The following is a 21,323-nucleotide window of genomic DNA, read 5'->3' on the forward strand; positions in this document are numbered from 1 at the left end:
CTCACAAACCCTTTCCTTTTAGCCCTCCGTCCTCACTGTAAGTCATGTTGAATTGGCATAAGGAAAATCTTTGAATCACTCGTTTTATTCCACTATTTTCACTACCAAACAAAAAATGCATCAGATTTCTTGCAACTGCCTTGACACATCTCTTTCTTCCTAAACAAAAACATTAACATCAAATTTCAGGGAAAAAGACCAAAACCATAGTATAGGCACCATCAAATCAAACCAAGGCATGGTTCAGAATCCATGGGCCACTGGTTCCCTGCCAATAGCCTTCATTATCCTGGCCAAACACCTCTACTCAGTAAATTTGCAGCATCCCAGAAGTGATGACAAAGACTGCTCTGCAGGAAGAACCCTCCCAGCAAGCACAGGAGGTTCAGAGACCTGGATAAACCAGCAGATCGTACCTAGAATGCCAATTTTGTATGTTTTCTATTTTTACTCATATGAAAATAATACTTTTCCCTTGCAGCATTACATCTACTGTCTAACTGCAAGGGAATTTCTTGCAACATCTGAAGATTCATTAGAGCTCCTGAACAACCCAAACACTCCTCATGCATGGGAATGGGTGAGCTTCTTTAGGAGGCAGGAGGCCTTATTCACTCACAGGAAAATGTTATTTCAGAAGATGCAACACTATTATTTTCTCAGGATTGCTCTACCTAACCTTGATTATTTTCCCTCTGAGCATCTCTTCTCCAGATTAAACAAGCCCTGCTTACTTGGGGTCTCATCACAATGCATTTGCTCCTGCTTCAACCCTCTTGGTAGCTCTCCACTGAATGCGCTTCAGTTGATCAACATCTGTCGTGCATGGGGGAACCCAAAACTGTATTTAATGTTTTAGATGTGGCCTAGTTAGTATCAAATAAAGGGAAATAAAAAAATCCCTTCAATCTTCTAGCTATTCTGCTGTTTATACATTCAAGTGCTTTGTCAGCCTTCAGTATACTATGTTTAACCTGTTATGTACCAAAAAGACTCATGAAGTTACTAAACAGGATGGGTTTCCAGATAGTGCTCTGAAGAAATCAGACATCAAGGTGAGTACGACCCATTAGCCACCACCTTTAAGTCCAATTATTTGTCCAGTTTCCTACGCATCTATTAGTCCATCCATCTACTCCATAACAACCCTAGGTGAATATGAGGAAGTTGTGAGAGATTGTGCTGAAAACCTCATTAAAGTCAGAGCAGATGACATCCCCTACTCCACTTAACCAAGAATCCAGTCAATTCAGTCATCTCATCATACAGCACAGTAGGGTTAGTCAAGAATAAAAATCTATGCTACTCCAAATCAAATTTTTTTGCAAGTGAACTTAGTGTAAGTGTAGCAAGTATAAGCATTCGCATTCTCTGTGGTCATCTTTATTACCAACATTAAGCTACCAGAAAATCTTTACTCATACATTTTCTCTGAAGTAGTATAAATCTGCAAGCAAAATGGAATATTTTTGACACATGCGATCATGTGATTAACACTTGTATAGGAGCACTACTAATAAAATTATTACTGTGAAAAATAGATAAAATATTTCTGTGAATCAAGTTCATGGGAAATAACATGTGTTTCTGCTTCATGCTGTTTAAAGCAGCAGTTAGTATTTTCTAAGACTTTTATCCATATTCCATCTCATTTCAATTAAATATTTTCTTAAGTTTAACATCTTCATTTCTGGAAAAAATTAATGTCAATATGACTTTGTTGAGTTTATACAAGATATTAATGAGCTCCCAAGTAGCATTTTCCTGCAGAAATTTCATAATGCTCTGTATATATGTATATACAGATATAAAATATGCATGTATTGCTAAAACTACAACATATATAAACATAGGTAAAAGGTTTCCAGAAAGGCACATTTCTTTTTCCAGGCCAACACAAAACCCCCAAAGAATAATCAAATATATTTAAAGTGTTGGGAAAACCTATTTAATACAACTGAAATTGATGTTTGCCCTTAAAGGATAAAAAGAAAAAGTAAGACTATGTCCAAAACCTTTTCTGTTCTGCAAAACCTATGCTTAATAGCCCCTTGCAGTATGTTGAACACAAATCCATACTACAAAAAATCTTTTGATGTATTACAATTTACTCATAAAAAGGTTGTTCTGTAGAGAAGAGACAAGCATAAGATTCTCTTTTAGAAGAGACTTGTTAAAAAACTAAAGCTTTTCAGAAATTACTTGGCTTCTAAACATAGTCATGGACATGTACTACAAAACTGAATTAACATTTATTTGATTTACAGTTCAGGACATTCTGTGAATACTGACCTCTTAGAAACACAGAGGTATAAGAAAAATTATTGAGAAATTTTCTATGAAAAAAAAAAAAGTGATTTTTAGACCTTCTAAAGAGACTTAAATCCACCTGCACCTTAGGTTTAATGTAAACCTATTGTAAAGGCTACAGGTCTCCAGCCTCAAGCTACCCCATACAAACAGATGTTTAATATTACTGGGAGATACAAGACACTCAAGACTTGGGTTCAGCATCCTATTGATTTCAGTGGGATATAAAAAATAGCAAGAAGAGATTTCTTAAGTTTATTCTTGACATATAAGAAAGTGAGGAAATGAAAAAGAAAAGCCTAGTATTGACTTGAGGTGAACAGTGAAAAAGACAGGTAACAAATTCCCAGTAGAATTCCAGGCTAAATGGAAAATAGGCAAACCCACCTATACCATCCAGTCTAATACAGTCATGGAAAAAAACACCATTTTTGATCCCCTAAGCACCTTAGAAACAAAGTTGCCTCCATAGATACACTTCACTGAAATGGTAGAACCACTAAAAATGAAACAGTTATATTGGTGTTTTCTTATTATATGGAGTATATTTCCCAGGAATATACCAATTCCTGAGGTTGTACTTTTATTCCTGAAATGGGTGAAATTTTTTTTCCCTGTAAAATGTTTGAAATTACAATTTATTTGCACATATTTATCATTCTAATTTATTTTAGGTTATTTTGCAGTCTGCAACTTGATAATGTAATTAAAGGTAAGGAACCATAATTTATTCAATTGCTGGTGCAAATGCCATAGATCCCAGATTTATAGCAAGAGATATTCACTAGTGCCGCTATCTTGATTACAGATCACCACTGTCTGAATTAATACTATACCCACCTGGACACAAGCCCACAGTTTTTTGAAATATGATTGAACAGGACATAAAGCTTCATAGTCAAATGACAGATACCTCTATATCAAGTAATGCCAAAATGCTGGAAGTCACCCCTGTACACACATACACTAAGAATGAAGAAATTTATCCCTGACTTAAACAAACATAAAACCTATCTATATAGTGGTAGGATAATTTAACTATGTGTAGCTACTTTGCAAGAACAGTTTTTAAAAACCAGCAAAAAAAAGAAAAAAAAAATAAAGACATCAGGAAAGGACAAAATGGGAATAAAATGTTAGTGTACCTGTAAGAATGTATGACAGTATTACCACGGTCAAGCAAATATCAAACATCAACCTACCAAGAGACTGAGGACTTCAGTGTTAAGATAGACCTCCCGTTCCTTAATCATTAAAAGCTCTGCTGTAATCTTCCATCTTTGGTCTGGATACAGATAAGAATAGCAACCTTCTATCATAACACTATACTTGAGTGAACTACAAATTTCCAGAAACATTATTTTGATCTCTGAATTTTGGGGGTTTATATCCCATATGTTGCAGGGAAAAAGCACACCAGATGTTCATGAAATTTAACATGTAAACAAACAATTGAAGAAATGGAAATACTTGGACTTCTGGAATTCAACACTGACTGACTAAAACCACTGAGTATTAGAAACACCTTAACTTCAATCTTTGCAATACTTTTTGAGAAAACCATTTGAGAAGGACTCCTCCTTCCCAACAACAAAATTAATAAAGATTATCAGTTACTGTAAATTAACATTTTCATTATGGCTCAGCAAAATACAACTTCTCAACCTTTTTACTCAATATAAAATGAGAAAGATGAGAAAAAGTCAATTGGAAAATACTGTGTGCTAAAAGACCATAGGCATCAGAGGTTTACCTGGGGAAAGATGGTGGATTTGACTTTTATCTCAAAGCACAGTCAAAGCCATGAGCAAAATCAGTAGTAGATGTTGTTTCTCCACTTCTCTTTAAAAGGAGAACTGACCTGGATCAGTTCTGAACTGAATTGAATGATGGAATTGATCTTTGATAAGAATCTTTAAATTCAAATCTTTGAGAAGAAATTTGGGCTCAGATTGGAACTTGTCATTTAACATGCCATCACTCTTAAGTCACACTGTTAGGTTGGACCTTGTATTGTGAAATAAATGAAATTATTTGCAAGTTTCCTTTGTCTAAAGGAAAAATAAAAATGTTGAAAGAAGCCTGTAGAGTTCCTGGTCTCCCCAGTGATTCAAACATCAAGACTTCCACTGACTTTACCAAAACCAGGATTTTACACTACACATGTAAAAAGGCATCTTCCACAAGAAAATTCAGCTATGCTAGTTTGGAAGACCTGTGTGATGTTACAGTGGCAGAAGTGTGGGAAAAAAATGTCATGGGTCAGATACAAAACAGAGGTTTATGATATCTCCATCTCATTCCCACCTCAGTTTATACTGCTGATAGTTTTCAGTTATCAGGGAATCCCTCCCTTGCAGTAAGCCTCCCTTAAAGCTCTCTAAATTGTGGTCACACTTATGCCATCTGACTAACGGCATGCAAGACAAGTGCCATTACAAAAGATTGAAGAGTCTCTGTCTAGTTCTTGACACTTCTAAGTGCATGTTAAAGCAAATAAAAAGAAAGCATAGTTTTCAGAGATGCTGGGTGCTTTTCAGTGCCTCTATAAGCAGTTTAAAGAAGCTAATGAAAGATAAGCAGAACAAGTGAAGAGGATTTGAAGAAAATATTCTCTATTTACACCGTTCTCTTCTTTCTGAAGGTATAGGGAAGTTTCTCCTTAAACTCATGGACAGCAGATGTTAAGTTTGTATTGGAATCAGAGTAGAACATGCCACCTTTATCTGGTGATAATTTTTTGTAATTCTTTAACATTCAACAATTACGATTTAATAGCAAGGTAGTTTTCAAAGTTTTTAGTCAAAGTGCAACGTAACAGATTGGGGAAAGGCAGGTTGCTCTTTCTAGATCTACAGAAAGCAGCTTGAACAGAAACTTTTGAGAAATGAGTTTTTGCAGCTGATATATGTTGAAGGATCTTTCCATGCACAGACTGTACATGGTGATTCTCTTCCTTGCTTTAAATCACAAAAGGAAACCACGAGCAAACCACAGCTTTGAAAAGTGAAACAAAAGATTATTCAACTTTATATACAGAGTCTGTCTGCCTCTCTGCCTCTCTGTTTATATGTGTATATACACAAAGAAGATTTATAAAACAACACTTGATGATAATTATCCAGATTTGTTACTTGAAATGAGAAAAATTCTTTTGTTACTTTAACTTCAAGTGAGTGAAAAATTATTACCTAAAATTTTTCCTCTTTCTCCTAATTTTTTTGCTGTATAATAATCAGCTAGATGCACTTGTCACTGCATGTAATACATATTACACATTAGGCATAATAATGACTCCACAAATAAGGTTTCCAGCATCTCTGTGCAAGCTGTAACATACTACAAAGTACACGATGTTGTGTAAATTGCTCTGTTTAAGTGGTTTCCCATTATCATATTATCCCAAGTATTTTTAATTTATTTTTTGAAAAGGACAGGAATATTGACTGTAATAACCCACTGTAAGCCTTTACCATTATTACCAAGATTTTAAAGGAGAAGTTAAAGATCAAAAGTAGGGAGCATAAAGACACAAAGCCTTGGCACTCTGCTTCCATTTCAGCACTCTGTGCTGACCTCTACTGGTTTCTCCATCGCAACGCCATAAATATTAAACAGCCTTCTTTTATCGAACTTCTGCACTCTCTTGTTCAAATTCAGGGATAAAGTAAACTGTATCCTACCCTGCTAACCTCTGCCTGACTGAAGGTCAAAAAGCAATCAAGCTTCCAGTTATTGATGGCAGTTTACCTGTAGTGGGCGAGACACTGAAAAATCGTCAGTTTAAAAAGCCCTAACAGTACGTATACAACTGTAGAAAGATAAAAAATCAGAAAACTCTGTCTTGACATTTTGGGTGATTTTTTATGACTGAGTAATTTATCACACTTGATTTGTTCAACTGCTGTCTCATGTCTGCATCATTAGCTATTTGGTATATAAAAGCTGGTTTTGTACAATAGTCACCATCTGACCCACAATGAGTACCAGAATCATTGCTGCAACAGTTACCAAAGTTTTGAATATGAGTTCATCATCGTCAGTCACCCCCTTTTGACAGACTTCTGTTTCAGAGAACACGTTTGTCTCTAAAAGCTTCTTCAGACAAAATACCTGCTTTAATTAAAACAGAGATTGCACCTTATCTGCCACAGGCCAGTAGCAAATAAAGTACAGTAGCAAGTTTGACATTATAAAAGCATCACTTTAAATTCTTTGTTGAGCCAAAGCCCTCACTCTGTCTTACTGGTGATGGGAGCAGTGAGTTGCTCACAGCATCTTTTATACTACTAAATGAAGTTCAAACCATCCACTTTTTAACTGATCACCAGAAAAAACAAATCTCTAGTTCTTTAGGTGCCTCGCAGTAAAAAGCAACTCCAATTAGTCATCAGTAAATGAGCAAACTTTTCCATTCTCATTTACCAAAGAACACTTTCATTGTCAGCAACACTCAAAACTTTCCAGTTTTAAAAGCCTAGTTTTAGATTTCTTTGTTATGCAAGTCTTTAGGTATGAATAACAGTTTAACATATCGTGACAACCTCATTTCCTCTGACTGCTTTATCTGTGACTCCAAATAAATCATTAGGGTTTTTTTTTTTGTAAGTCACCTGTACTGGCTGGAAAAAAAAAATAGCTGTTGACCACAAAAACAATGAAGCTTTGTTGTTCTATTGATATGCATAGTAAAACAGTTCAGATATTGTTAATTCAATTTCAGAACAGCAAGATGCTTATTATTCATGAAGCTATTTCGTGTAATAATGCGTTTTTCCTTCATGTTTCATGAAAACCTCTTTAGATCTTGAATATAAACAAATCACTCTGATATTCAGCATGAATCGACAGTATTTTTATATTGTATAATAAATATATGAACAAAATCCTTTTTTTTCCTTTTTTTAATTTTATTTTAAGCATCTTCCCAGACTTCTTGATTTCTAGGATTTCGCGGATTTCTCACCCTTCTTTTACCGCTGCTGAATCTTGCAGCACTACATCCTAAGGCTGTCAGTGTTTAAAATCACGAGCAAGACACCGAAGAGCCCCTGGGGAGCCGCTAGCAAGCAGGGCTTTCCCTCCGGTCACGCAGGAGCTTCCCCAGCGGTGGCCAGCAGAGGGAGAGGGGGCGCCCGCCCAGCCTTGCACCCCCTGGTACCACAGCCCCTGTTGCTCTACCTCCAAGCAAAACCACAAGCAGCAGCCTCAGCTCTAAAGTCTGCTATGAAAACCTGCACATGATCTTCCACAGAAACACCCTGATACCGGTTTGTTTCCTTTTCCTTCTTACCTTCACCTCCTGATGGAGCACGGGCGTCCAGAAGGTCGCTGTCGCCTGGTCTTGCTGGGATTGCCACAGCTCCAGTTCTTGCACTGCTGCTTCTAGGACTTGGGTGAACAGCCGGATCTGATCTGCTTATTCTGTTCTGTGTTAGAAAGAAAGCATTCTGTGTTGTCAGTAGAACTGGGCCTTTGCTCTACACGTTAGTGTGAGTACATAATCTTTCCGAGATTTGCAAATCAGTGTTTTTTTCCATATGTGGGAAATCGAAAATTTTATGAAGACTTCCTATAACTCACGAAGGAGTGAAAGACATAGATTTTCACTGAACAAGGTGTTGACTAGATCACTGTGAAACCATCTTCTTTCCAAGAAGTATTTTAAAGCAGTACTTTGCTCAGCTCTGTGCATAATATTCCACAATAGCCCAAATAACTTTTTTCCTTACCTCTGGTATCCCAGTGAGATCACATTCTGTTAAAAACATCCTGTCAAGCTTGGTACAAAAGGGCTCCAAAGAATCAGAATGCAGAAGCTATGCAACTTGCTGACTAACTTTGCTCTGTGTTATTTACCAACCACACAAAGAAAATGCTGTCTATTCAAAACACAGTTCAAAACTCTCTTCACAGAAAGTGAGTGAACAAACAGTCCCATGTCCGATGCTGTAGTCACATCTCCCATGAGGCCCGGTGATAGCTCTGGGGCATGGGACGGAGTGACACCACCAGCAGTCACTACAAGGCACTTTTGTAAACAAGTTGTATGTGTGAGCAGAGGAGGAGGAGGTGGCGGTTACTTTTCCTCTGTCTTAACTTTAAGCTGTATTTGCTTTATCATCTCTAAGCTTTACTTCGCTCTCGTCTACTGAGTGCATTTGCTACAGTCTTTGCATGGTATTTTCTCACTATAACTTTCATCTTATTCCAGAAGGGATCTGAAAGGAACATCTGGAATTAGCATAGCATCTAGATTTGGAACCCTGGAGCCAGGTTAAGCAGCAGAAACTAGTTCAGAATGTGGAAGACCCATCACAGAAAAAAACCAAAGAAACTCAGTAACTTACCCTAACTCGCACCCAGCAAAACTTTACCCACCTGTAGCAAGTCTGGGTTTCTTTGTTCATTAAAAAATAGGCCTCAATTATAAAAGCCATACCCGAGTTTCAAGTCTTCAGTATTCCCATAATGCAAAGTGGGAATTCTGGCCCAACTTTATTACTTTTGCCTAATTATACAACTGAATTCTTAGTCATTTGGGGGTGCTCTAAACATCAGAGGAACTTTGGGTTTTGCATTTCAGTTCATTAATTTCAAGTATTCCTAAAATCATAACACCCTCTTCACCTATTCTCATTGTTTTAATCCCCCCTGTTCTTTGAAAATGCATAATCTCAAAGCCACACTTTGACAAAGAAGCAGAAATGTCTTTTCCAGCTCCCTATAGGAAGATAAATTCCATATAGACTCAGTGCTTTTACTACTGACCACTGGTCTCCACTCACACCAAGCAGCTCCAGTGCTTCCCTTTATACTTACAATAAATCACAGACAGCAGCTATTTCCAGATGTAGAAAGAGGAAAATTGTTAGGGATTGCTTTGTAACTCCATTCTCTATCTTTCAGACCAGCTTTGGAATCCTTTTTCTGCCACCCAATCCAAACCATCCTTTCTTCTTATGGCAGCCCTTCCTGTCCTTGCTCTTTTCTTTTTGCTTTTGCTTTTTTTTTTTTGTTTGTTTAAACTTTTACAACTCCCTAGTAAATATTTTTCTTGTGCTTTCAAAGGTCTAAAAGACAGGTGTTATGAAACACCTGCCATGTATGTTTGTGAGAGGGCAACATGAGACGTGGTGCCACTATGTTGTAAAATAAACAGTAGACTGCTTTTCCTTTTGCGTGCTCTGACTCTGCAGTGTGAATGTGTATTCTGATCTCATCCCAAGTGAAATACCTTTATAACCTTTTACAGGTTTGTGATAAAGATCCTTCCAAATCTTTGGTCTAGGAATAAGGGTCATTCCAGGTATGACAGGGACTGTAATGATAAGACAAGGGGTAATAGGTTTAAACTTAAAAAAAAAGGAAGTTCATGTTAGATATAAGGAAGAAGTTCTTTATTGTGAGGGTGGTGAGGCACTGGAACAGGCTGTCCAAAGAACTGGTAAATGCCCCACCCCTGGCAGTGTTCAAGGCCAGGATGGACAGAGCCTGTGGCCACATGGTCTATTCCGAGGTGTCTCTGCCCGCGGAAGGGGTGTTGGAACTAGATGATCTGATCCTTTCTAATCCTAACCATTCTATGATTCTATGACATAAAGAACACTCAACTGCTTATATACTTTAACAACTGAATGATTCATGACCAATAATTGGATGACAAAAATAGATTTCAAAAATGTATTTTTTTCTAAAACTACACAAAACTTTAAGATAACTAGTTGCATCTTTTAGCAACACTTGAAAAGAACGCCTTTAAAATATGAATGGTGAATAAACTGGCAAGTAGAAATGCCTAAGTAACTCTCAGGATTTTTAAACAAAAGTGGCTGTTTATTAGTACACAGCAGACATCCAGTCTTAGGTCAGAGTCTTCAGCTGTGTCTTTTTCAAAAGCAGTTGCTCCTGTTTTTTAATGTAGACTTTAAAAAACACTAGACTCAATAGGAAGTTTTCAACTGATCTTTGTATATTTAGTTTATTTTTATTCCAAGTTTACATTTAAGTTTTTCTCATTTCATTAAAATTAGTACTGTGTTAGAAACAGTATATATATTTTCTCTCCCAATAACCTCACTGTTCCGCTTGATTATCTCAGCAACACATAATCACCTATTAAAATACTGCAGTATACAGTAGGTTGATTATTTTCACAGTATCACTATGAAGTGAGAAAGTTTATAATCCCTGTTTAATGGACTGGGAAGACCTCAGTTAAGTCTTCCTCTTAGGCTTTTTCTGAGCTCTGGTATCTGGTTTTGAGTAGGTCAGAGTAAGCACACAGGCTGTAAGTAAGAGCGCAGTGCACTGAGATAAGAGTAAGGGGAAATCAAGGCTGTTTATTACTGTTTGAAAGGTAGACCTTGCTTTTATAGGGAAATCTACCAAACTATGTGAATTAAAGGAGTCTGGCATTGAAATCGGAGTTCAGATCATACTCTTTTTGCATACTATTATGAGAGACTACCCTTTGTTATTGTTAAAATAGGCAAAAAAGGGAAAACGTCACTATGTTGTAGAGAACACAGTGCTATAGTTTCGTGTTCACTTTTTCTGTGCTGTGGGTACATTTCTGTTCCAGTGTCTTTGGTGAACCTGAGATTGCATGAATTAGAAGCTCTTTCTGTCATCTGCAACCTGACATCCCATGTCCCACGCAGAGAATGGCACTCATCGAAGGGCACCCATTAGGCACTTCCCTTCCTCTGGAGCCTGATTGGAGATGGACAACACTCCACTCATTTTATGAGATCTGGACCGTCAGTGTCTCCATTCATATTGTTTTATTTATGAGTCTCAGAACTGAGATGGCAAAGTCAAGCTCAGATTCTCAGAAGTTCCTCTTATCTACCTCCTGTAATCTATTAATTCTTTAACAATACCAACAGCAGTCTATATGGGTACTTTTCAAAAATTACCATATACTTCAGTCTCATGGAGAAAGAACATAAAGTTTAAGTTTTCATGTTGATTTGCCCAATGTAGGTCACATGGGAGCTAAAACGAGAACCTAATAATGCTTTTAATGGCAAAGAATCCTCTCTCTTCCCAACAGCTCCACCAGGGAAACGAGAGGGAAGTAAGATTGATACTAATTATGCACACTGAGGAGCCCTAGCTGCAGTCACCAGCCTGCTGCAGAATTCTCAGGGGATGACAGGCAGAGTTAGCAAACAAAAATGGAAAGGGATAGAAAGAAAGAAAGAAAGAAAACAGCAAAATGCTTTTTCTGGCTATCCATAAAATATGCCCAGGACTTAAAAAAAAAATCTAAATGTATAAAAAATATCTAGGCAGGCCATCCAAAAAAAAACCACAATTAGTTCAGTGTCTAATAAATGCAGGAACAAGACTGGATAAGAACCAGTCACATGAGCACATCAGGTGGTTTAAAACAAATGAAATAAAAGAAGATTTTAGAAATCCCATGTTTCCCCCTTTTCCATGTAATTACCATGAGTTACAATTTGGAGTGGTGGTATAGAGAGGGCTGGGGGGAGTGAGGTGAATTTGAAACAGATAAAAGCTGGGTAAAGCACTCCAGTACCCAGGCTCATGCAAAAGTACTTAACCAAACACAAATGCTGCTGATGCTTTTGTTCTGGTCTTTCACTAAAGCATATTCTGGTCTTCTGATGTGCCTCCTATAGGTTGCCTCTGCCAGGCAACTGTGCATGTGCTCGCAGTCCCAACTGCTAGCAACACATTTATTTATTTATTTTCAACCCAAATAAACTCTTAATGGCTTAGTATAAAACATTTGGATATTTTTTTTTTTTTTGGATGCACACTAAATAATAAAAAAGCCAGAAGCACAATTCACCATAAGGGAATGAAAGGGATGATTGTTCAAAGCCCTATTAAAAGCTTTGTGGCTTTATTTATATATTTTTTAACAACACAATTTCAAAGCCTTTTAAAGAAGACTCCTCCTCCCCAGTTGCCTGCCAAGATAGTACTTAGCTTAGGGAGGGAGTGGCTGCTCTTTAAAAGATGATGGTATCTATTAGAGAGCAAGGGAAAGAGATATATATAAAAAGGCTTTCCCAAAAACAGTTGTCCAGAAGGGCCAATGAAAAGAAACAAAAGGTAGTAGATGGTGATTAAATGGAAGGAAGATGGAAACATTAAAACAGAGAATGCTGAGGGAGAGAAGAGATTTTTAAAGCAAAACCAGTTCTGTTAAGGTCCTTTCAGTTACACTGTTATACTAACCATGCACCATATTTAGGCATCTGTCAAGTAGTAATTGTGAAGCACTTCACAAATATTAACTCTGACAGTCCTCTTCCATGAGGTAGGTGAAGGACAGAGACCCACTCACATGCAGGCAGAGACCACATTGTACAGCTGGTTTCTACAAAGACCCTGACAGCACATCATGTTACAAAGCATGGAAAGGTTATTCTTCTCCTTAGTGTGCTGTGTTATTTCATTGCAGGTATTAAGTGACTTGTCTACATGGAAAATATGTCAAGTGTGCTTGAAATTTCCAGAGATAAATCTGAGGTCTGCGTTCACTCTCCCTTCTATTGCAGTCTAGGTCTCACTCTTAGGAAAACTCCACAATCCTTCTACTGTTTGGACCCAGTTCCTTCAAAATGCTGTAGGCAATCACCATTACAGATATGATCACAAATCCCAGATAACTTGTACAAAGCTGCTTAAAACTGCCAAAGAATGTTGGGCATTTGCAGTAAGAAGCCAGCACAGTTGCCACTGATGGTAGGGCCATGGTGATCTCTGCTCCTAGAGAATGATCTGCAGTTTGCTCTGGCTGTATTTTAACACAGCTCATGGCACCAATCCTTAAATTAGGAATGATATATCTCTCTTTTGAGCATGAGATATCTCCTGTGCAGTTAAGGAGGGAGTGTGAAGAGCTCTGCCTTTCCTGGTGGCTACAATCAACTACATCAGCTTGCACCACTGGGCTCTGAGGCAGCCTACATCATGAAAGCAATGAAGGACCTTTGATACTTCCCATCTGTTGAGCGCAAAACACTAGTGTAAGAGGATGTTGCGGCTTAGCTACAACAAAAATCTTCCTGAGAATAACTCTATGAGAATCACCTCTATTTCAGAATTGAAATTTCATCCTGTGAACTAAAGATAACTTTCATTTTCATTTATGTTTCCAATGTGAAACACCTGCTTCAGCGGAAATCTCCAGATAAACTCTACAGAAAACGTTTCTAGGATTCTTAGTTTCTCAAACTGAGACACTAACTTTAGTATAAATGCTCTAGATTAAAGCGCAGATAGGTTCCTTCTGAGATCATCCTTTTAGGTTCCTCCTGAGGTTATCCTTTTCCCTAACAAGGTAATTCTTGCCTTGGTCTGATTTTTTTAGATCTCAGGTGTTGGGTTTGAGTATGTGAGATGGAAAAGACTTTGAAAAGTGGTGTACAATGTCTCTTTCTCCACGACACAGCTCTGAAGTTGCTAGCACACTAACTTACAGTTCTGAGATCATACCAGGGCAAACTTCAAACCTAGCACCTTATTTAAGTGTTACACAATTTACTGGGCCTGTCCATAGAAAAAAAGGATCTGTTACCTTATTTATCCTCTGGACGTAAACAGAGCAAACTTTCCTAAAGGAATCTATGAAAAGGCCTGAAATAATCCAAGGCTACATGTCAAATTAACAGACTTCTAATAAACTATCTTTCTTGTATCATATTTTTTTGTGGTGAAACAGTCACTAAAACGTGATATATGCTGTAAGGCCAAGCAATTCTATGTAAAATCCATTAAAAATACTGTAAAGAAAAGAAAACTAAACTGTGTACCACAAGAAGTCCATAAAGACTTTAGGTACCTAAAGGAAATTTGCCTTTATGCAGCATGGCCAGGACACTTCAATTTCTCTTCACCATCCTGAAAAGACTATAGGATCCTTGCCACTTGAAGCAGTTGTGAAACTGTTTCTTGCTGGCTGGAAGGAGAGAATCGTAGCTGTGGATCTCTCACACAAGTCCCTCTCCTGCTTGAAAGGGACACCGACGCTTGCTTTTGAGACTTAGAAAGACTACAGCTGAACTGACAACAGTAATGACTGCAGTCACAGGCAGCAACCTCCTAGAGGAGTTCGAATGTGCTATCTTTTTTTGTTGTAAAAATCCACTTTCTTCAGTGGTGCTTCATCATTCTTTAAAATACAAGGCTGTGTGTGACACACAGTACAATAGTTTTCCCCTTAATTTCCAATAGATTACTTAAATCCATTAAATGTCTCCAATGAATTCTGTGAGTAGAGAATGTTCATGGTGAAGGTATTCATTTCATGAATCCTCATTTAAAAAAAACAGTTTGCTTGATCTAATCATAATCTAATTAAAACACAATAGGGAAACTGCATTCTGAACTGCCATTAGCAGCAGAGACAGCATCTTGCTATAGGTAATCAGAGAGTCCCAGAGGATGAAAGGGCTAACACCTGACTCACTAGATGTAGTCTCATGAGTTTTACAAAGTGCTGAGATGTAAGGATGATGCTGGGTTGTTGGGGTTTTCATGTAAAGAGAGAGCTTTCATGTTTAAGAAGAGCTTGAGCTGCCACCCAGTGGACGTAGGTACCAATTTTGCACTGATCTACCTTCACAGTCACGGCTGCAGCTGGCTCTGTAGTTCTCAAAGCAATAGCAGAAAAAGGGACACCTTAATGTTGCTATTCCTTCTTGCAGACCAATTATTCTGGACCATCGTATTCCATCTAGAAGTTCAAACATCGCTTCTTTAAATACTAACCTAGGATCTTACAGTCAGACTAAATTTCATCTTGCATATACACCAGTAAAAATTTCTAAATTAGAATCAGGATAGAATTAGTCAATATTCAACTGATGGTTGAATAAACTTCCTAAGCATATAATGTCGGTAGACCTGCTACATTATTGTTTCAGACATAATGTATCTTTTCTTCTAACTTATCTTTAGCAGTTTTATTGCTTTTTATAGCCAAATATATGGCTTTTACACAGATGGTATCACTAGCAATGTAGTTTTACAGGCAAAAAATGCACTGCCTTCTGAAAATATACAGCAAGAACAGAGGACATAACTATAAAACATCTAGATGAGTGTTGAAATGCTACCAGGACAGATGAGGAAGAAATGTTAATCCACATGTATTGACAAACAAAAATTAGGCACAGTTCAACATCCAGACTGGTTAAGACTTCCTGACTGGTTTTCCTTTTAGGCGTCTTTTACTGCATTTCAAATAGCATTTCAAACAGTGTTTCCAACATCCTTTTTGCATACAAGAACTTAACAGGAACAACAAAAAAAGCAACTAGTATTTTACCAAGCTGTGAATCATGACAAACAGGTAATATTCAAAAGTTTTTCACACAAAGCATATTAAAACTGCTTACTTCAATTTAGAGTCTGTTGTATTATAACCAAAATTGGAAAAAAAAAACAGAAATAATTCATCATAATAATGCTTATAATAGCTGATTATTCAGACTTAGAAAACTGAGATAATAATAATGCTCAAAAAAATGAGATTTCTGATCCTAAAACAGCTAAACTGCTGAAAGCATAACTCACACCTAGACCACGGCCTCATGTTATTTTAGATATTATCCTGTCTTTCTCACCTGCAGTGCCCAATCTTGGAAATCCCAATTTCAGATGAGGCATGTCAGATTTTACAGAATACTGGTAACTTGGGTTTGGGTTTTTTTTCCCTTCTTTTTTATCTGACAAGGGTACAAATACTTTATGTCTGACTGCAATTAAGATATTTTTTCTTGGAGGCATTACTCTTGTTTCCAAATCTGCACTTTATTTCACTTACAGCAAGTGATGCTTAGATTTCTGAAATACCCTTAACTGCCAGACTAGGAAGTCTGTACTTGCTCATTAGCAGCTTCTTCTGCTAAAAGCTGTTGTACTTATGACAATTATTCACCAGATAAGATGACATTTGCCTACTTTATAACTTTCTGATTAAGGCATTCATGTGGGACACAGAAACTTCAAACTCTTTTTTTCTATTGTAATAAGACAGAGTGTTTTGAAGCCCATCTCTCATTCTTTCAGGCGATGCCACTTATCTCATGTAGTTAAAAATCCCACACCAACCATAAAGCCTGAAAAGGTTACAAGAAGCATCACTTCTCGGTCAGGTTACAGAATATGAAGACATATCTTCTCTCCAGCTATAACAGACCAGGTGAGCCCTTAGGACTGCAGCTAGAGAAATAGAGATAGAAAACTCTCTAGCTCAAAGTCAAAAGACATCTTCCCTTGTTTGCTGTGTTATTTCCAAAGTATGGAATAAAACAGCACCTCAAAGACTTCCTTTGCAATTTTGAAACGGGAGACTAAAACTGTGACTGCAATGGCCACTCTGGATGTGTGGTTATTCTGACCCAATCACTGACCAACAAGCACAGATGTTATTCAGGGGTCTAAGAATCTGATGCTTCTGAATTCTGCATGCTGATCAGTCTCATGCTTGAAGGACAGGTCGAAGCCTTCACTTCCTTCTGAACTATTCTTCCTGGTTGCACAACAGCTCCAATGGACTTGGCAATTGCAAACATTTTACTACCTTTGGGCAGTCTTTATATTCAGCTACATAGCAGCAATTTCTCAAGACCTGGTTTGTTTTTCCAGAGGCAGGTTATACTTAAAGAAGACCGCTTTGAACAGAGACATCTATATTGTTTTTTGTCTTTGCTACGCTTTGTGCTCATCTCCACCCTCTTAAGAAATGTGATACTTAATAACTGTCAGTGCTGTCTGCCTGGGGAACAAGTGCATTTAGGTAACTGTGTTCAAGAATGTGGTCTACCAGGCTTCTGATAGGATGTATCCCTTATCAGTCACTTTCGTAAGGCAATGATTGAAAACATTTAGCATTCTCTATAGCATGGATTTTAGCAGCAGGAACAACTAGAGGTTACTTTCGTAGATAGATTTTTACACCTCTGGATCTTCATTAGAAGTTTCCACTATATACCAATACACTGAGATAGGGTCCTCAGTTTTCTTGAAGTCTCCTTAATCTCTGAGATGATGTCTGCGATCCCTGGGAAAATTATACTCCTCCACTTGCATAGGCAAGCACTTTGGACTACTCAGTGTGTAAAAAGTGATAGAGAATCAGGCCAGAACTGATGGGTGTTTATGAGTCGATAGACCATTGAGTCTTCAGGACTTCAAAACCAGAAACTAAAGTTAAAACAAAACAAAATATCTAAAACTAATATTAAAAACTAATTTAAAAACTATTTAAAACCAGATTTTGAAGGGTTTTTCTTACCTATCTGAGATGGATTTATTTTTTGAATTTTAGCGTATCTCTGCTATAGGTGCAGAGTAGAGACACCTGACTTGGTATGTGATACAACAACCTTGGAAACAGAAGTCCTGGAAGGAACGTTGCAGGGCCATAAAAGCAAGCTGTATGCAAACCAGCCTGGTCCAGAATCAGGATGGCGGGGTTTGTCAAGCATGACACAGAGCTCATAAACCTTTCTCTGACAAGACTGAGGTCTTCATAGTAATTGGATCTTAAAATCTGGGAATGATCACAGTGCAAGAAAACACAAAATTCAAAGTTACCCTTGATAATACTAAATTTCTCTTTGAGGGACAGTACAGTACAAACCCATGGAATTTAGTTCTAGCCAGAATTTTACCTTGAACCTTTCAGTAAACCTCTGTGAGAACCCTTAACAGTTCAATTAAAATATCACATAAGATGAGCATAAGAATATTAATAGCAAAGGTCAAAATCAGCAAGGCCTCCACCAATGGTTCGCTTGTGGTTGATAGCTTCAGGTCAAAATATTTCAATGCCACAAGAGGGAGACACAGGCATATAATTTATTCATTTAAAAAAAAAAAAAAAAAAAAAAAAAAAAGCTTTAAAATCCTGTAAATGAGATTTCCCAGGAAATTTGTCTAGCCCTTTTGCTCTCATGAACACAGAACCAGTTCTGGAGCTGAAGAGGCTGAAACAGAGGAGTTTCTACTCCACACCAGCAAATTATAGAAAACAATTAAAATTCAGGGACATTATACTTTCACTGAGGTACAAGGAAGGAAATATACCAGAAAATTCTAAGTAACATTTGAAGAAATAATACAAAAGCTTGAACTTTTAATCTTTCTTATGAGAAAAGTTTGTCCTAGGAATTTAGATGTGGAGAAGTTAGTTCCCATTAGATTTATCTTGCTATTGTGCAAACTAGATTAGTTAGGGGATCAGTGTTTTATTTTAGCCATAAAGTATTTAAAACTGCCATGATAAAAATGAATACTACTCTAACTAAGAGAAAAGAAGTTCAGCTAGGTGGATAATGTTCTTTCTTATTAACATAGATATCAAATTTCATAATTAGTAATTTGTACAGACACTTCTGGCAATGGGACAATGCACAGTCTTGAAGAATAGAGAATACCCACTCGGTGTATGGACAGCTCTAAATTTGCTTTGGCTCAAGCCAATGCCTTGAAATTAATTTCTCTACAACTTTTGTAGCTGGGGTGCTCTGAGCTGCCAGTCAAATGAAATTTGGTATAATTTGTTCTCCAGCACTGCAGCATAGTTCAGTTTTGTTAAATACTTCACAAAACAGTTTAGAGGACGCACTACATATCCTGAAGTATTTGCAAACTAGTATTGATACTGATAGGAACCAAGGTAAAGGAAGCACAGGGGATACTGGACAGCTGTGTTGACAGCAACACATGAATTCAAACAATTAATTCAGCTGTTGTACTCGACAAGGGTGAACTAGAGAATGTATTTGTTCTGGCAGCTGTTGAAACTGATATTTGTTTAATTTTTAACAATCTATACTGATTAAAGAACAAGATAGGAAAGAAAGAAGAATGCAACAAGGAAAGCAGAAAAGGTAGAAAACAAAGCAAGTACTGCTAATGTGAGTTATTCAGAAACTAAGGCAACCCCTTCCCTGCAGTCATCGCACTGAGCTTAATAATCTTAAAATTATTTTATATTCCTCTGTTCTTCAAGTGAATGGTACTCTCTATAAACATTAGTAGACAGCTAACACTAGATAATGTTCAACAATTTTATGTTTGAACACATAACGAAAGCCGTTTGTCTTGTATATGATTGCAATACAGAAACTCCACTTCATTTTATAGGTCAAATGCAATAAACCTGTGTTTCTTTTAAAAAGGATATAAAAAGGACACTCTGGAGTTACTCAGCTTGTTCTCAAAGGTCCTTAACATAATAAGTTGCTCTGCCTTGCAAAAGCATATATTAACAGTGAAATAAATTATACTCTTGGAAGAGATTCCTACAGACTTTTGAGATATTTCCACATCAGGATTTGCAGCATTATTGCAATACATTTCAAAGAGACCAATAATTATTGAAAGCTGAAAATAAATTGCTCAGAGGGCTGAATGAAAAGATGCTTTTTCTTGACAGAAACACATTAATAGGAAGGGAAGAAAGAAGACAAGTAACATGCGGCTCCATCAGGACCAACTTTTGCTTAATGGTTGTTTTGAAACCACTGAAACACTTCATTTTGAAGCCAGTGATAGTAAAACAGTGTAGAGAAAACTGATTTGATTATTTTTTTTTCAGAATCTTAATTTTTACAAAGACTTTTTCTTTATAAACTTAAAATACTGATGTGATGAGAAAAACAATTTTAGGCAAGCTCTACAATGCTTTTGCAAGTATATACTTACTATGTTATTGTGTTATACTTACTATGTTATTGTGTTAAACAGAGAACCTGACAAATAAGGTAAAGCCCTGCAATGTAAACAATAAGATTATGCTTACGAATGTTCTGTAAGAAGTTTCACCTTCTAAACACTACAGTAGAAACTTGCAGTGTTTAGAGTACTGTTAACCATATAGTAGAAACATGACTCTGGTGTATAGTTAAATGTGAAGTATAAAGGAACCAAACTTCTTACCAGAATAAAAAAGAGAGGATAGATGGATTAGAGCTAAAAGCCCCAGGTTCTTTAGAACCTAAACTTGAGTGTGAGTTTTATAAATGTACCCTACCTCTAAAAAGAAAAAAAAGAAATTATCACAGGGCATTATAATCTGAGAGTAGCCATGAATTTAAATGTGGTTTAGAGACCTACATCTAGATATTACAGACAAATTATATCTGTCATCTCTAATGAATGTTAATTAATTATTTTTTTTTCATGTTTTACCACTGAGGAGCGTTCCCACTTACTGCAAATCTTAAACACAACTTCTCTAAGACGTGACAGAAAGCAGTGAAGAAGTGTGAACAGATAAAAAGCAGCATTTGTCTGGAAAGAGAAGTCTCAGAAGAGAGACATCATCCACTATGCCTGACATCAATCCCCTACTGATCCTAGAAATCCCCTTATTTACTAAAACACAAATTTTCTCTGACTGTTTTCCACAGTGTGTTTCTCTTGGTTTCCATGGCGTATTTCCAGACCTATGGATCACCCTTAAATATATCTATGATACATTTCATCAGAGTCACTTCATATTTCCACCTTCTTTCCAACCTACATCAGGTTTACTTCTCATCTAGCAAAACCTCTGAGTGAAAATAGACAAATGTAGACATACTTCAAGCTACAATAAGATGATGACCCATAAGGTTTCCTTCCCATTCTGTCAGTATAAGTGCAAGTGAATAATGAGCTATTGTCAAAAAGCTCAGCTGAACACAATAAATTAATTAGAAAAGTACAAGCATATTGAATGCTGAAAAAAGCACTACAAAAGCACAGTTTTGAAGGGTGTGCTTGCAGGTGTACTATAGCTTTTATAAAGCTAGTTATTGACCAACTGTACCTGTATTTCAGACTCAGTATTCCAGGCTTCTGCTGTAATTGCCATTTTGTTCCTTTCTCTTCCATTGAGCTCGAAGAAAGTTTCCCAGGGCCTCTTCAGAAAGCATCTCTTCAAAATCTGGATCTGAGAGAACAAAATCAAAATGAATCATTTATAATGCTCACTTTCATCCCAGACAGATGAATTAAATAAACTAATTTTT

The 21,323-nt window shown here is 37.0% G+C and overlaps 1 protein-coding gene across 1 annotated transcript in view; it reads right to left on the minus strand.

Moving 5' to 3' along the window:
• ST18 (ST18 C2H2C-type zinc finger transcription factor) overlaps positions 1-8,260 on the minus strand; it is a 170,516-nt gene extending 162,256 nt beyond the window's left edge. Inside the window, exons 1-2 of the mRNA XM_061343075.1 lie at positions 8,043-8,260; positions 7,604-7,739 (exon numbers count right to left, since the gene is read on the minus strand). The gene's annotated coding sequence lies outside the window, so the exon portion shown is untranslated. The remainder of the gene's footprint in view (positions 1-7,603; positions 7,740-8,042) is intronic.
• Between the last annotated feature and the right edge of the window lie 13,063 nt (positions 8,261-21,323).

Source organism: Neopsephotus bourkii, unplaced genomic scaffold (assembly GCF_033783945.1).
Source record: "Neopsephotus bourkii isolate Nb327-2 ecotype Australia unplaced genomic scaffold, CSIRO-AGI_Nbou_v1 NB_1820, whole genome shotgun sequence".
NCBI lineage: Eukaryota > Metazoa > Chordata > Aves > Psittaciformes > Psittacidae > Neopsephotus > Neopsephotus bourkii.